This window comes from Gallus gallus, chromosome 8 (genome assembly GCF_016699485.2).
Source record: "Gallus gallus isolate bGalGal1 chromosome 8, bGalGal1.mat.broiler.GRCg7b, whole genome shotgun sequence".
Classification (NCBI taxonomy): Eukaryota; Metazoa; Chordata; class Aves; order Galliformes; family Phasianidae; genus Gallus; species Gallus gallus.
In genome coordinates this window covers 14,348,001-14,363,818 of record NC_052539.1, presented here as the reverse complement: position 1 = coordinate 14,363,818, position 15,818 = coordinate 14,348,001, and the positions used below count along the sequence as shown (strand labels likewise).

The 15,818-nt window shown below is 41.0% G+C and overlaps 1 protein-coding gene across 50 annotated transcripts in view; it reads right to left on the bottom strand.

Moving 5' to 3' along the window:
* ZNF644 (zinc finger protein 644) overlaps positions 1-15,818 on the bottom strand; it is a 74,290-nt gene that overhangs the window by 29,530 nt on the left and 28,942 nt on the right. For 9 of the 50 annotated variants that reach the window (XM_040705093.2, XM_040705118.2, XM_040705131.2 and 6 more), the window contains exon 2: positions 13,351-13,446. The exons of 38 other annotated variants lie outside the window; for them this stretch is intronic. The gene's annotated coding sequence lies outside the window, so the exon portion shown is untranslated. Of the gene's footprint in view, positions 1-1,855; positions 1,904-13,350; positions 13,447-15,818 lie in introns of all 50 variants that reach the window. 3 more of the 50 variants (XM_046944777.1, XM_046944769.1, XM_046944771.1) reach the window with 1 other exon arrangement.

Below are 15,818 nucleotides of genomic sequence, written 5' to 3'. Positions count from 1 at the left end.
ATTTCAAAGCTAGCTGGCCCATTTTAAAATCTTAACCTACTTTTCTTTCATATAGGTTGATTAATACCAGATTAACTAACCCCTTTTCAGCTTTGCTTACAAATCTTCAGAAGAACTTCATAAGGAAACTTTTCACTTCCTAGTTGGAGGTATCAGACTATAGGACATTTGGAAGAGACTTAAAGTTACTGAAGCTGTACAAAACAAGAATGGATCAAAATATACCGTCTCTGCAAAACTGGTTTACTACCAGCAAAGACAAGGAGAATCCAGCTTTATAGCACGAGACACTCATATCAAGACAAAACTCAGGAACCCATCACCGAATTAATTTGGAAAGAGATGCATGTCCTCACACATTGCCTAGGACTCCTCTCCTAACTTGGTTCACATGCAGCAGCTTTTTTCAATCTTAGCTCCCCAACCAGCCGCTGTTGCAAAGCCATCTGTCTGAAATACAAAGGCAGAGAGTAAGGAAAGAGACCTCTGCCAAGTCTTTCTAGGCAATATAAACCAGCAGAAGATAATTCTCCAGGCTCCTTCCGCAAGCCACAGGATCATTTCCTGATTACCACATAAAACTGCAACCTTTCTGCCATGTTACTGAAAAGATACATTCCTTTCTCAATTACGTCATACTTCCCCCTCCCCCCCAAATAATAACAAAAAAATTCAAGTTTATAAAGAGACAATTCCTGTGCCTACAGAAGCAAAAGCATTTTTTTCAAACAGCAGCGAAGCCCTACTAGATGTAACAGAAGGCTCAGTAGCAAGTACAGTTACAAACTCACAAAATACACCTTCCATGCATGATGAGCCAAAACACCTTTCAGAAAAGGGGAAGCAGGTCTATGCAGCTGAACACTCCCAAGCACGAGGATTAGCACTAAAACAGACATCTCAGTAAGCCTGTGCAATTTGGTTGGCGAAAGCCAGTCCCAGCCTAACATATCTTCCACAGCAAGCAATTTTTCAATATAATGACCCAGCCACCCTGCAAACTCATCTCACCATTGCAACAATCCTCTTATCTTCTGAGATCTACAATTGGCCTAACACCAGCAAAAACTGTTTTCCACACAGTTTTCATCATTTCTTATTCAACCGCACAGCATCTCTGCACCACAGGACCAAGCCCAGACAATTGGACACAGTAACCCAGCAGGCACAGCCCACGCTGTGCTGCTGCAGCTTTGGCATGGCAACACCTTACATTAGACCAAGCGCTTCAGACTGCTACATAAAATGGCAAACCTTTCCCTATACTGCCTAGCTGGAGATGATCCACCCCTTTGAAAAAGCTCCAATACAAGTATTCTTGAATATAAGTACTTTTTTGGCTCACAGGGAACTCTTAGAGTACATTGGGAAAAAAGCGGAGTTATCCTTTATCTACACCTGGCACAGAGGGAAAGAGAAGAGAAGAGAGAAAACCAAGCATCACAGTTAGGGTACTGTCCAGCTGAGGGCCAGGTGCCACAAGTTTCACCAGCAAGCAAACTGCAGACTTGCTGCAGTTCTGCAGGGCCTTTAAAGCTTAACTCCCCTGTTAAGGATTTAGCAACCACTGCACTCAGAGCTCTAGCACATGGCTGACAGCGCTGCAGTGGCACACACACGTTTTGATGCAGGTAAGCAGCCTGCAGTGGTGGGACTCACCAGCTGTAGCCAAGATGACTGACAGCACCGAGACTCACTGCGCTTAAAGCAACCAAACCTGCACTGCCCAACCAATGCTTCCCCATCAAAGGTCCTTCTCCTGTCAAGGAGGATTCCTCTCACTACAGCACAAACAGCTCAATCTTAACAGCTACTTCTCATTTCAAGGGTGTTGACATTTGAAATAACTGAGCACCTGGAATTCTTTCCCAGCAGATCCAAGAGAGGGAGCTCCTCGAGGTTCCTGAGGGAAAGGCAAAATCACAAATGTTTTACCTCTGATTTTTTGAGTCTTAATTCTCATTATCAGTAAAGCAGCTGTAAAGAAAGTGTCTCTCCACCACCAGGTAACAAAGATAGGGCTCAAGGAGACTCAGAAGGTGGTGAGAACAGTGTACTCATCTCAAGGCCTCACCAAGAAGGGAAGTGGCCTGCAGCAGTGAAAAGGCCACTGCAGGAATGCTATGCCTCTGACTACTGATATGCTGCCAGTCTGTTCTGTAAGGGCTGAGAACGGGCAGCAGGAAGCACCCAGCACAGGCAGAGATGGACAACACCTCACAGGCACCCCAATAATACCAAAGAAAAACAGGGAGACTTCAACATCCAAAAGCACAAGCAGATCTCACTAATCAGTGAATACGAGCTAAGGCTGGTGCACTGCCAGGGCTGATCACAAACCAGGGGAAAAAACATCAACAACAAAAACAGCACATCAGTGCCACTGCTTTTCTTACACCACATCAAACAGCAAAGCAGGCACAAGAAGCTCACCAGTCCATACACAATGACCAAGACACGTATGCGGATACTGCCCACGCAAGCACACTCAAGCATGTGTGAGTTACAGAGAGACAGAAGGTTCTCAGAAAGTACCTGAGGAATAAGTTAAAAAGCTACAGAATTGTTACGACACGGCCACACTACAGCCACTAAAAAACTGTAATATTTATGACTAGCTGGAGATCAGCTACAAAAGCTTCCTTAGAATTGCTTTTCAAAGCAAACAGCTACAAGTGCTACTGCAAATTTAGGTTCATAAAGAACAATTAAGGTAACTGGTTTCCCATACATAAGTAGAGTAGAAAATATTTTACCTATGACTCCTGCATCGAGCTCACAGTCATTCACAATACATAGTTTATTATTAAGATAATTCACCTGAGTTCAAATCTGATTTACTTCACAAAAGTTGCCCAATGAACTCCTCTGGTCATTACAATTACACCTTATTTTGAGATTAAATACACTTCTGTCCACTTTCTCTTTAAGTTTGTAGTGCCCTGTTTTCAATAATGAAGTACCTCCTACAACAGGCCCCTTTCTGGAGGAAACCTTTGAGAAACACTAGATTGCAAAGGCTGAGGGACACCTGACTGCAAAGGTGTACGAGGAACCTTTACAGTAATCCTGATAAGACTTTTGATGCACTCACCTACCACTTAGTCCTTATTTTTAACAGGAAAAATCCCAACAGATCCGCAACAATCAGTACTTCTACATCTCTCTGGGAAAATACCCATAACTCTTTCCAGACAGCACCTTCTCCTGGAATAGTTGCAGTCAGGAATGTAATTGAGAGAAGTGCATTTCTGTTGTTGTTTTAAAGTAAAAGTTCTAATGTAATAGAAAACCAGTTTTCACCTTCACAGTTGATTTTGATTACAGGGGGAAGCAAGGAAGACAAAGGAACAAAGGCGAGAATAAACTGTAGCAACTGCTTTTTTTGGTTGGTATAAGCTGGGGCTGAACAGTTCACTTCAGCAGCTTAATGGAAAAACACAGCACTAGCATTGCACCTGTGGTCGTAACCTCAAGCACTTCCTGAGATTAAGGAAATGTATTTATTTGGTTGAGAGTGACAGATGCATCCATCAGGACACCAGGTCCCAGCATGAAGATCTGTTACACTGAAACATGGTGGAGAGAAGGCACAGTGAAAGGGCAGACGTTTCCTTCTAGTGTCTGATGCAGCTCCAGAAGTCTTCCATGAATCCACAGAAGTCTAACAGATCTAATGTGGCAGATAAGAAAGAGCTCCTCAAGGAACCCAGAAGAAGCTCCCACTAGCATGGTCACCCACAACCACCAAGAAAATAGTTTCAAAAGAAGCCTGATAAAGGGAAGACCTTCACTGATGATAGTAGCCTCCTCTGAATCAGTCGTTACAGCTGAATACTCACTGAATATAAACCCAGACTGCCTTTTTTTTCCAACAAGTCATCAGAAATAGCCTTGTCTGTACAAAATGTAGCTGCCTGCTCTCTGGTAGAAGAGATTTTGATGCTTTTTGATATATGTTAAAACATTCAGTACCCACAAACACACAGAACTACCATTCAGTGTATGTTAAACAATTGCTTGAACTTCAACACGTTCTTCTCTAAAACCACAAAATACATTCCCTTTGAGAATTTGTAGAAGGTATCTCAACCCGTATTATTCCAACTTCAATCAACTGAATTAAAAACGCCACAATCAATTTTACCAAAGTTAAACTTGTAAGGGAAAAATAACAATCACTGTTTTTGCAATAGTTGTTGCAAAGCGCTATCTGCACACAGGTACCGCACTGAAGCCGTTATCAGAAAAATTATCCAGAAGTAAAATTAAGCCAAAAATGAATGCTAAACAACCTACAAAAAAATTAAGTCCTTCTGCTGGAGATACTTCTGCCTTCAAAGAGTCTTCAGTGGCTGAAAGAAATAGCAAGCAAGGGAGTGAAAGAGAGAAGGCTGTCTCTGGCATTTTCCATCTCCTGTTAGATTTTGAGTTATATATGAAAAAACAGTTCAAAAAACCCAACAGCCCTTACAGTTCTTCCTTTGTCTATCCACCACAGTAAAAAGCACACGCACAGTTCCCAAAGCTGTGGTGGGGCTTTCGCGTGGAACTGTTGATCTCATTTTTCTACTGAGAAGAAGTTTTGCTTTTTGACAACACCCCATACGGGATGGTGAAGCACTTCAAGGAGAAGCACGACGGCGCAGGAGATGAACACAACTGATGATACTTCAGAGGGAAGCTGTTCCAGTCCAAACAAGCAGATTACAAATAGATGAATATAACATCAATCGAGTTATCACAGTGGGAAAAAAGCTGTCAGAGAGAATAACCTGAGTCAAGAAAAAAGAGTTTGTGTTGTATCATCAGTTGAGTCAAATGACAAATTTAATTACTATTTCAAAAATCTCTATTACTTAAATAAGAAAAAAAAGGAAAAGCTCTCAGAGGGAAAAATATTCTAGATAGACGGGTTTGGACTAATGGAACAACTATCAGTTAAAAAGGCTACTTTTCATCTTCATCTCTAAACAGACAGAAGTAGGCGTTTAAAGATGCATACAACAGGCACACAGTCAGCATGGAAAGGTATCTGCAGAGAAGCAAGCAGACATGAACAAAAAGCAGATATATTTAAGAGCTATCTGCTTGGAACATACATTATCCAGTAAGCAAGTATATAATAACCAACAAATTAAAGAAAAAATAATACAAATAAAAGCAAACTGAAGCATTAAAGATCTGGATCTTAAGAAAAAATATTAATATATTGTTGCCAAAGGTTACTTCTCACTGCAGCTTCCCCACCAGCTAAGGTTAGCTGCAATAACCTACATACTGCTGATATTCAGTCTGTCAATATTCAGCTAAATCAAATGGCACTCCTCACAATGATAGTTACCATAATACACACAAATAAGCTGCACAGCAACAATTCCCCTTCCTTCTGTAACACTCTGCCAATGTAAACTACAAATCAATATATTGTTTGCATAGCAGACATCTCTAAGTTTTCTGCCACCCCTCAGTCCATTTACCTTGACCACATGAACTGGCTTTTGATTTCCTGCCTTTATATACCTTGAACATAACAGCTTCTCTTGAACAGGAAAAGCCTAAAGCAGTGTGACATCATCTCTCTGATTCACTCCACATTACTGACACTGCACGTAACCTTGGCATCATCCTTGACATTGAACACTTCTCTCATCATTATACTGTCAGCTAAATCTCTGCAATACATTACCTGTGCAGTAACTACCTCAGCCCTTTAGCGGTGGAACTCCTCCAGTCTGAATTACTGCATATTCCTTTGCTATATCATCACACAAGCTTTATATACACAGCACACCAAAATACAGGGACGTGCCTTCCAACTGCACGAATGCACTTTGGAACACAGACACAAACACACGAGACCGTGTCTACTGTACAGAAACGGGCCATGGAATTTTAGTCCAAGTTTGCATACTTAGTTTCTCAGTTGGAAATAAGCAATGATAAATCCAAAGCAGAAAGCTCCTTCACTGAAGTGCTTTTCTAAGTTAACAAGGGCCTTAACTTGAAAGCATGCATTGTCTTTTTATTTTTTAAATACCAGAGGCAGCACCTCCCATTCACTCATCTTAAGAAAATAATCTGTTCCACTTCCAAGTTCATTTCTTAAAGTAACAACCATCCTCTCTTCTGCCAAGCCCTCTGAATTCCAATAAAACACAGAAGCAAAGCTGCACAAAAGAGCCACAAAGTGTTCAAGCCTTGTGTACACCAAACTGGTGCATCCTTTTCTGTGTAACAAAAAGCAGCAACATCCCACTGCCCAAATGACTGTTCTTACATACCAACCGTTTTTCTACAGTCTTGAAAATTGCAATTTATATATCCAGCACACTTCTGAGATGCAGCAAATGAGGCGGGACTCCACTGAAACGAGTCAGAAAGCTGTTTTGTATGAGACAGTACATGGGTGGAGTAAGACTGTCCCATACAAATACTATACAAGTACATTCAAAGTAAACACACGTGGGATCTGACACACTATACAATGCATTCCACACACACTGGACTTGGATGGAAAGTAGACAATTACCAATCTATACCCACTCCCAGCCCACTTGTGGAACCCAGGCACACAGCAATGCATTAACTTGCTTTCACACATTCACTGCACTTCACACATCCCTTCCTGCCTGACCTCTTCATTACACATCTTTGAAATTCTTCAGTGTAACCGAGCTCTTCTCAATTAGAGAAAAATCTTCAAGTTTTACTACAAAACACCTACGTTTGACAGCCCTATGAAATAAAATATAATGCAGAGAGATGCACAGATTACAGTCTTGGATAAGATCCTTCCTTATTTTTAAATCTTCAGTCAGGATGTCGGGTTTATAATTTCCTAATTTTAACTCAAAATAGTAAAGCATTTGAAACAACAAGACAAAACAAACAGCTTCCCAGCGTTAAAAAAAATTAGTTGGATTTCTGAGAAATGATGATATTAATGCACACTAAATTCCTGAGAGTGTTACGAAGGGTTCCCCAAAAGCAGTGCCTCATATTTTATTATGTCAGCGGCGTATGTTGGCGGTACAGCAGTAGAGGCTGAACTGTCCCACCAATATCCCATGATGTGTTGTTGCCGTGTGACAGATGGCAGCAGAGGGGCACTCTGACAGAATGGTGTCTGACACGGAAGTGCACATGAAGCACAATGAACTCCTCTATGTGGAAAAAAATGGCACCCACTGACACTCATCGACGCTTGCTGAACACTGATGGAAACCAATCAGTAGATGTGAGCACAGTGGGTGGTGCGTTTCAGCAGTGGCCACAGTGGGTCTCCTCCAGCGGTGCAGAATGCTGCAAGTGCAGCACGCAGGCTCTTCTCACTGCTGGTGAAAATGCACAGCTACCTGTGGTGACTATGCTGGAAAATAGTGTACTGTAGCTGAGAATTTGCTCTATCAGATATTGTTATTGTGCTCTTTGCATCTGTTGTAGTTTCCACGGGAATAAATAGAATAAAATAATAAATAAGTGATTCAGAACAACCTACATAGTTTTCTTTTAAACTTACTGCTGAAAGAGATCACTCACTCTGTACTTCATTCTCCTGCAAATTGTTTTATAACCACACAGTTATCAGTACAGTTGAAAACCGTTAAGTAATTTATTTTTTGTAGAAAACAGTAGTTAAAAAAATATTCGCTACAAATTAGTCTTTCCAATAAATAGATTAATATTCTAAAACAAGATATTAATGGCTATTGTCAGACTTCCAAGTGGATTTAAATCTATCCCCAGTAAGGTCCTTTTTACCTCGGAGCAGCATCGCACATAGCACACCTAACATGATGAAAGCAGCACATTAATAGTCAAGCCATGTTGTTACTGTAGCAACAATGATTTCGGGTAGCCATTTTCTTCCCAGCTTTAGCGCTTTTCTGACACCAACAACTCTTATTACAAACTCTGTTTAAACCCCAAGGCAGCAAATTGCTCAAGTTTTCTCTCTGGCTACACACTTGAAGATATCTCACTCCAGACTACTTTCTTAAGTCAGATGTACTTATCTAACAGTATTTGCTAATACCGTACTCTGTGCAAATTCATTTACATTAATCACAGGAGCACAGTAGTGCACTTTTGAAACAACTGCATTTAAGAGACATAACAGTTTGTAGGATGCTGGAAACAAGACCAGTAATGTAATTATTTTAACCTATTTTAACGTAAGAACGTGGTCCAGAATGAGGCTACTCAGGTAGCTGTGTGCTTTGTGCCCTTACAGGAGCAACCACTGGAAAACCCTTCTCAGAACAGAGATTACACAACCAAAGCAGTTGCTGGAGCCAAAAGCAGTTTCATAGTAGATTCACATCTCCCTGGATTTTCTGTTTAGAAAACGTGAGACAAAACTAGTGTGTGCTCTCACAACTCCTCGACATTTTTGCAGTCTTAAAAATGACAAAACCTGAAACACTTTCCTTGCTTTCTTAAGACTGCAATGCTATTTTTATAAAAGGCTTAGCCTAAAATCCTACAGCTCAAGGTTACTGATAAATGTGACAATTTTCATAAAATCACATACGGGTTTGGGTTGGAAGGGACCTCAAAGTCCACATAGTTCAAATCCTGCAATGGGCGGGCTGCTCCCCTCCAGCTCAGGCTGCCCAGGGCCCACCCAGCCTGGCCTTGAGTGCCTCCAGGGATGGGGCACCCACAGCTTCTCTGGGATGTGTCGGTGCCTCATCACCCTCACAGTGAAGAATTTCTTCCTAATATCTGATCTATATCTCCCCTCTTTCAGTTTAAAGCCATTCCCCCTTGCTCTGTCACAACACCCCCCAATAAAAGGTCTCCCTCCAGCTTCCCTGTCCCCCTTAAGTGCTGGGAGGCTGCTACATGGTCTCCCCAGAGCCGTCTTTTCTCCAGGCTGAACAACTCCAGCTCCTCTTCACAGAGAGGTACTTCAGCTCTCTGATTTCTACTCCCTTCTCAAAAAAAATAAAAATAAAAAAAAAATCTTCCCATGACACTTTCAAAACAAGCAAGCAATGGTGGGAGAGCACTAATAAGAAAGTGAAATACACACCCCGTAACAGTAATGGAAGACTAAATGAGTGCTTCTGAAAGTTACCTACAGGAATTGAGCAACGACTATCCCCTAAGAACCAGGGCCCTATTACAAATGCAACTCCTCACAGGTCTATTCTAGCTGAACATGCAGCTGAGCTAGGATCACAAGCTCTAAGGCAGCATTTCTAATCTCTCCCATAGACCGTGATAGGAAAGGGAATCTCATGCTGGTAGCCTTAGTGGGAGCGCGTTCTCCATGCATGTGAACACAAAAAGTCCTCACAAAATTTTTCAGGAGATTCCATGCACTTAGATCTCCATAAATATTTGTAAAACAGTGCTTATGAACTAATAATAACTATCTCAAAGGTTTATGCTGAACTATGAGTTGGTTTGGCTGAGACATTTTATTCTGATATCCCTATGATGACAACCTCCAGCAGAGGATGGAGCAGACACTCTGGAGCACTAATGTCCACAAGCACCACAGCTGGGTCCCGCAGAGACTGCTTATTGGAGGCCCAAGCTGCCACTGTAAGCAGTGTTCCAGGAAGAAGAAAACTACATACAACACTCCCCTAAATATATTCCAATACCAGCAGTCTTCCTGCAATAGTCTTGTCCAAATAAAATATACATTTAAAAACATGTTTTATACAATAGGATTCAACTACTGCTTACCAGATTCGAAACGAAGATACAAAATACTTTGCTTTCTACATTCCATTCCTTATGACATATAAAAGACCACTTTGAGGAGTCACACATGAGCGGTGTAAAGCCTCCATTTTACAGGAGCCTGCTTTGTGAAGACAGGGGACTGCTCTTGGTGCTGGGGTCAAGTTGTGCCTTGCAAGTGTTCAAGGCCAGGGTGGCTGGGATCTTGAGAAACCTGAGCTGGTGGAAGGTGTCCTGTTTGTGGCACGGGAGTGGACTAACTTGCCTTTCAACTCAAACCATTCTGTCATTTTATAGCAGGTGCTGCAAATGGTTTTTCAAGTAAGTAAAACCCCGTTCCTCACTGAGCTACTCAATGCTCACTCCTGGTCTGGCAGCACTTCAAGCTTCCAACACTGTCCATCACTTACATAAATGCCACTCTCTACAAACTCTCACCCTTTAAATTGTGGAGCCTTGCCTCCCTTCATTTGCATATACTAAGAATACTGGGTTTCTCTGCACTGTTTTGGTACACATTTGGCCTAGTTTCCACTACCTAGCCATACAGATGCACAGACAATAAACTGAGCCAGCACCTACAGTCAAAAGGTCACAACATACCTGGCATGCCACAGAGAAGAAAAACCATTACAGTCTGAGTGTTTGGCCACTTATTCTTCACCTCCTTAAATATTCCATTACAGTCACAAGACAAACATTGCTACTCATATGAAATATCGACCTCATGATATAAGTGCTGAAGTCTCCATCATATGACAGATTACGGCAACAAATTACTCTGTCTACAGAAATCTATCCTTCTGGTATGCTCAAGTTGTAAAACTTTCAGAAAAGACAACGGCAGAAAGCAAACCACATTAGTTATGCTCCTCTGTGCACAGCCAGCCCGCTGGCTGCAGTTAGGCACTTGGGTCGGTTGGGACTTAATAATAAAATACACTTTCTTGTCATTGTTCTGGTATACAGCCATTTAAGTTCACTTTTCCTAATGAAAACAGACTTTCCAACCAAATTTTCTACAGTAGCTCAAGGAACAAAAGAGACACGAGACCACGCTCTAAGCCTATTTTATAGGCTTTACAGTGGGTTACCACAGAACTGAATTTGCAGTGGCTAAGGTTGCATACAATCATCATTATGAAACATCAATACATTTGGCACAAGTTACACGTATAACCATTCCATTTCAGAATACGGACACAATGACGGGTTTTTAACGGAGCTAAGAAACCTGTATGCTTCCCATGCCTGCCTTGCTCCTTAAAAAAGGACATCACCACAAGAAAAATGTATTTCTTCTAGCAAGTGAATAGTTTATTTAATTTACACGAATAACTTCGGAACTTCCTAAAGCAAATGAAGGCGAGCACTTAAATTAAAGGAAGCCTTGCCGTTGGTCTTGCACGCCCACAATTAAAAAGACATCCGATAATACCTCTTGCAACCAATTCATACATATTAACTAACACATCCCCAAATCACTGGAAGTTTTATAAACATACACATTTAGATTTTCAAGCTTAGCTACACTGCTTCATATTTGTTTTCATCCAGACACTGCAGAAACTACAAGCAAGACTAAGCGCTTAGAGAATATCAACAAATCCTTGCCTATAGCAGGGGGGTGGAAATAGATCATCTTAAAGGTCCCTTCCAACCCAAACCATTCTGTGAAATGTGAATTATTCTGGTTTAAATGCATGAGAGAGGAACTCTGCCTTAATATTATTACAACACAAAGGAGTAGACTTCACCAGAGCAATTCTAACAAAAATGCTTAGAACCGGATCACTTCCTATTTAATCAACTTGAAGCAACACAGAAAATAAAAGCCAAGAATTAATTACACTCCAGGATTTTGTTCGAAGTACAGAAATACACAAGGTATTACTAAGACTTCATGTAAGAAATTGCATCTTTCTCCTAGATGCACAAAAGCAAATTCAAAGGACAACTAAAACAGAAAAATCAGGGAAATTACAGCAAAGAAGAGTGAAATTGTTCCAAAAACTAGGCTGGGGAATACCCGAACCAAGCCTATTTCCTCACTACATCAGCCTACCAGAAAGTTGCTGGGAATTCACAATATTTAGAGGAAAACAATATGATATTTGTGTCTTTTTTTTTTTTTTTTAACTGAGGTATAGGTTGTCATAAACCACTCAGATTCATACTGAGGACAAGACTTAAAGGAGAGGGGGGTTTGACTTTGGTGTTCTTAAGTTTTTGTTTTGTTTTGTTTTTTACTCAACTGGAAGGGCTGCCCTATTAAAAACAAAGGGTGAATTCTGAATGAAAGCAGTGGTAACAAAAGGTTATGCTTCATAGTGGTTCTTTAATATTTATGCCTTCTTTTAAATAAGTCGTTGATTAAGATCGTACACCTTTGATTTCCACATCTGAATGCCAAAAATCTCCTTCAAGATCAGGAAGAAATGCTAATGAATCAACAGTGACAGAAGTCGTGAAGAAAAAGGACATTACACCTCTTCCTGCTGAAAATGGCATTCCAGATGACTTACTGTAGGAAAAAAAAAAAAAGAAAAAAGAAAAATAAGAAAGAAAAGATAAAACTATTTGGAGGAATAAAAGTGAAGTTGCAGGGAGATAATTTTAAATAAAATTACCCTGGGCCCTAAAGTTAATATTACTAAACTGGCAGATTTTGTTTTAAGATTATGGAAACCACAATACAAAGGACCACTTCCAATCCTTCCTCTTGGGTATTTTCACATCCCCTGGAAGCGGTAGGCACCAGCACGCTGCAGAATCAGCTTACCAGGTGAACCTAACACTAAGTTTATTTGAAATACATTAAATACAATTTCAACTAAAGCAGTGCCCAACATCCTAAATATCAGAATGATCATGTCACAGAAACTGAACAAAACCACTTTTCTCTAAATGGTTTAACAAGCCCAAATCAAACAATTCCCTATTAACACTCCAAACACTATTAGGAAATTTCCAGCTGGAACACTGCAGTACTTTGCATGCAAAAGTACAAACTCATCTTTCTAATTCACTCATGCATTTTGTTGGATTTCTGAAGAGACCAAAGAACTTGCACATCTTCCCAATTTTTCTCAATGCCAGTAAATTATCCTAGACATGATATTAATTTAAAACTTTGCATCTTGCTCCATAACACAATGCTCTGACATTGGAAAATAGCATATCAGGATTTGAATTGCTTGTCTCTATATGAATGTTTACAAAGATCTATCTAGATAGATAAGTGGAACACAGACACACAACTCCTGAAAAACTTGCATCTCAATTTCACTTTTATTTTTAAATGAAACCCTGCTATAGTACCACCTGCACACCTTCTTCTCTGATCACCCGTGTCAGACCTCCAGTACGCTCAGAAATGCAAAGGTAACGAATTTTTATATAACTGAGCAATGAAATCAACCCATCTCAAGACAAACAAACCTTACAGAATTAGGAATCAAGAGCAGAGATGCAGAACACAAGAGAGTACTACACTTCTCAATTCCCACTACCCATTTCAACATTTAAAGAACCATCTGTGTTGAAAGATCTCTTTCAAGAAGGCTGCAACCACTTTTTTCTCTAGAGGATCAAAACGGGAGAGCTTTTCCTCTTTTAGACATTTCTAAAAATGAGTTATCGCTGTACCTGCGTGGTATTTTTGGAAATAGTAGGGCACTTCTGTTATACAGTAACTCAAATGGTTTCTCCCAAGCAGCTCTTCTATTTTTGGTTCCCCTCCTTCTGCAGAAGAAATAAATAATGCCTGTTAGCATACATTTCTACTGGTACAATGGCAAGCAGCAACAGCACTCTTACAATCACGGCAGAGTGGTAAAACTGGGAAAGAAGATTTCTGTGGGCAAGCCGCCCTCCTCTCCAAACCTCATACACACCAGGAAAGGAAAGGGACCCACTAACCCACACGCAGTTTCTGCCACAGGCTCAGCTGTCAGAATCATGGTGAATTTATCCGCTAAGTCTCGCCACCCAAAAAGTTTGGGAACAGAGGCCAGTAATTTACAGGAACACACGGAAAAGGTCCATGAGAACCACTGCTGAAGAAGCTCATGAAAAAGCCTATTGTTTCTCATCACTACGTGTGTCACCACCGCCTAGCACATTCAAGGCTTTATAAGGACACAGACACAAGTGCAAACCCAAAGTCCTAAACAAGCCAGACAAAATAACCTTCTGAGGCGTCCCAAAACAAAGATGTAGAATTTTTCAACATGCTGTCTTTAGTGTCTCCTTTGGTTTATGTACCACACAAGTAACCATTCCACCTCAGATTCACCTGCACTGCAGTTTGCATATGAGGTAAAGAGCACTCTTTCCCTCTCTGTAATTGCTCCAAAGCCTCCAAGGCTGCTGCTCACAGCTCATCTCAGTTCATTCACCATTACGTAGCCCCAGCACCTATCCTCTCTCCTTTCCTTCGCCCCCAAAAAAACTGTCCTAATTTTTTTCTGTTAGTAAGTACCCGAGAGGGAGGCAATAACTGGTGTTGGGTTTTCAAGTTAACAGAAGACAAAAAACTGTTTTTGCAGCACTTTCAGAGCTCTAACCTTTGGTATAAATGTTATGCATTACAGTTGCTTTCGCTACATGCAACAGGTTCTTGGTCTTTAAAGCGTTGCTCAAGACTGATTTCACTCATGCCTACATGTATATGAAAATCTAGGAAGATCGAGAAAAAACACAAACAAAAAGGAAGCCAGCAGGAAGGACGAGTAGCCGCTGCACAGCCAGCTGCAGAGCTGGCGCTTCCCACTCACCAACAGCACAAACACTCCAGGCTTTCTCACAGAAGATACGTTCACAACAACCACTGCACAAAAACCAGCCCTGCTGGGGGAAGAAACAAAGTCATTTATACCAGAACTTTTCAAGCAAAAATATATATGAAAATACACTTCTAATACCGACTCAACTTAGAGCAAACAAAAAGAAGCTTTCATTAGAAAATACTGCCTCTTTCCTCCTTGAGGGTTATCAGAGGGGCACAGAAACCAAAGTCTTTACTGGAGACTCCCTAACAGCAGTTACAGTTTCTACGCAAACAAAATAATCGAAAATACTGTAAACTCTTCAATAAACTGCAAGCACTGTTTTGGTGCATGGAAACCTAGTTAAAGGACTAACATTTTGACTTTCCTGCCTCTTTTGACTGAAAAATGATATATTTTTAATATAAAGATAATAATAGAGACAATGTTTGAACCTCTGCAGCCATGAAGCTGCTGCTTATGCCTGGGTATAAAGATGAAGAAAGGTATCAGCAGCAAACACTGTAAACATTAAGGGCTTTTGTAAAAAGAGAAAGTCAAGAATTATTCAAACTGGAGATAACAATGCTCCTAGAAAAGCTGTGTAAGTCAGAAGCAAACAGCAGAAGTACTCAGAGGACTGACACGAGAAGCACAAAGCCAAAGATGAAAAAAAGAAAAAAAAAAGAGAGAGAGAGAAAAAAGACAGCAACCTATCAAGCAGAACAGACAAAACCAAAACCAAACCAAACCAAACCAAGCCATCCCCCACCAGCCTGCTGCCTGCAGCCAGACAAGAAACAGATGCCCGCCACTTCCTACCAGCAGCACAGAGCCATTACAGCACTGCCATGCTTTACACGCAGACATAAGCAACAGTTTTCCCAAAGCAGTCCTCTGACCTCCCCTTCTGGATGTCTGCTCTGGAAAGAAATCTCGAGTGGAACACTCACCACTGTCCCCTTGAAGAAGCAGAACTGGAAAGGTGGATGGGATAAAGCACAGCTCAGTATTCAGCAGACAGGTAGGAAGTATTAAGTTACTACTCTTCAGCATTACAGTGATCACATGGTAAGGAATTCCCTGCTCTTCACAAGTTAGAAAAGGAAACGTCAGGCAAGAGGTTGTAAATAAAGTATTTAAAACTATACAAGACCTATAATTTGCATCCTGCTTTGCTTGTGCTCTACCACTCTGCTGGCGAAAGCATTCTTACAGGGCAGTGCTGACAGTCAGCCCAGGAAATGGGAGAGCTGCACCGAGCAGTTCGTCTCCAGCTACAACTGGACCGGTCACTAAGGCACCCGGAATTCCTTCAAAATGTAGGACTTCTTCAACTCCAAAGTT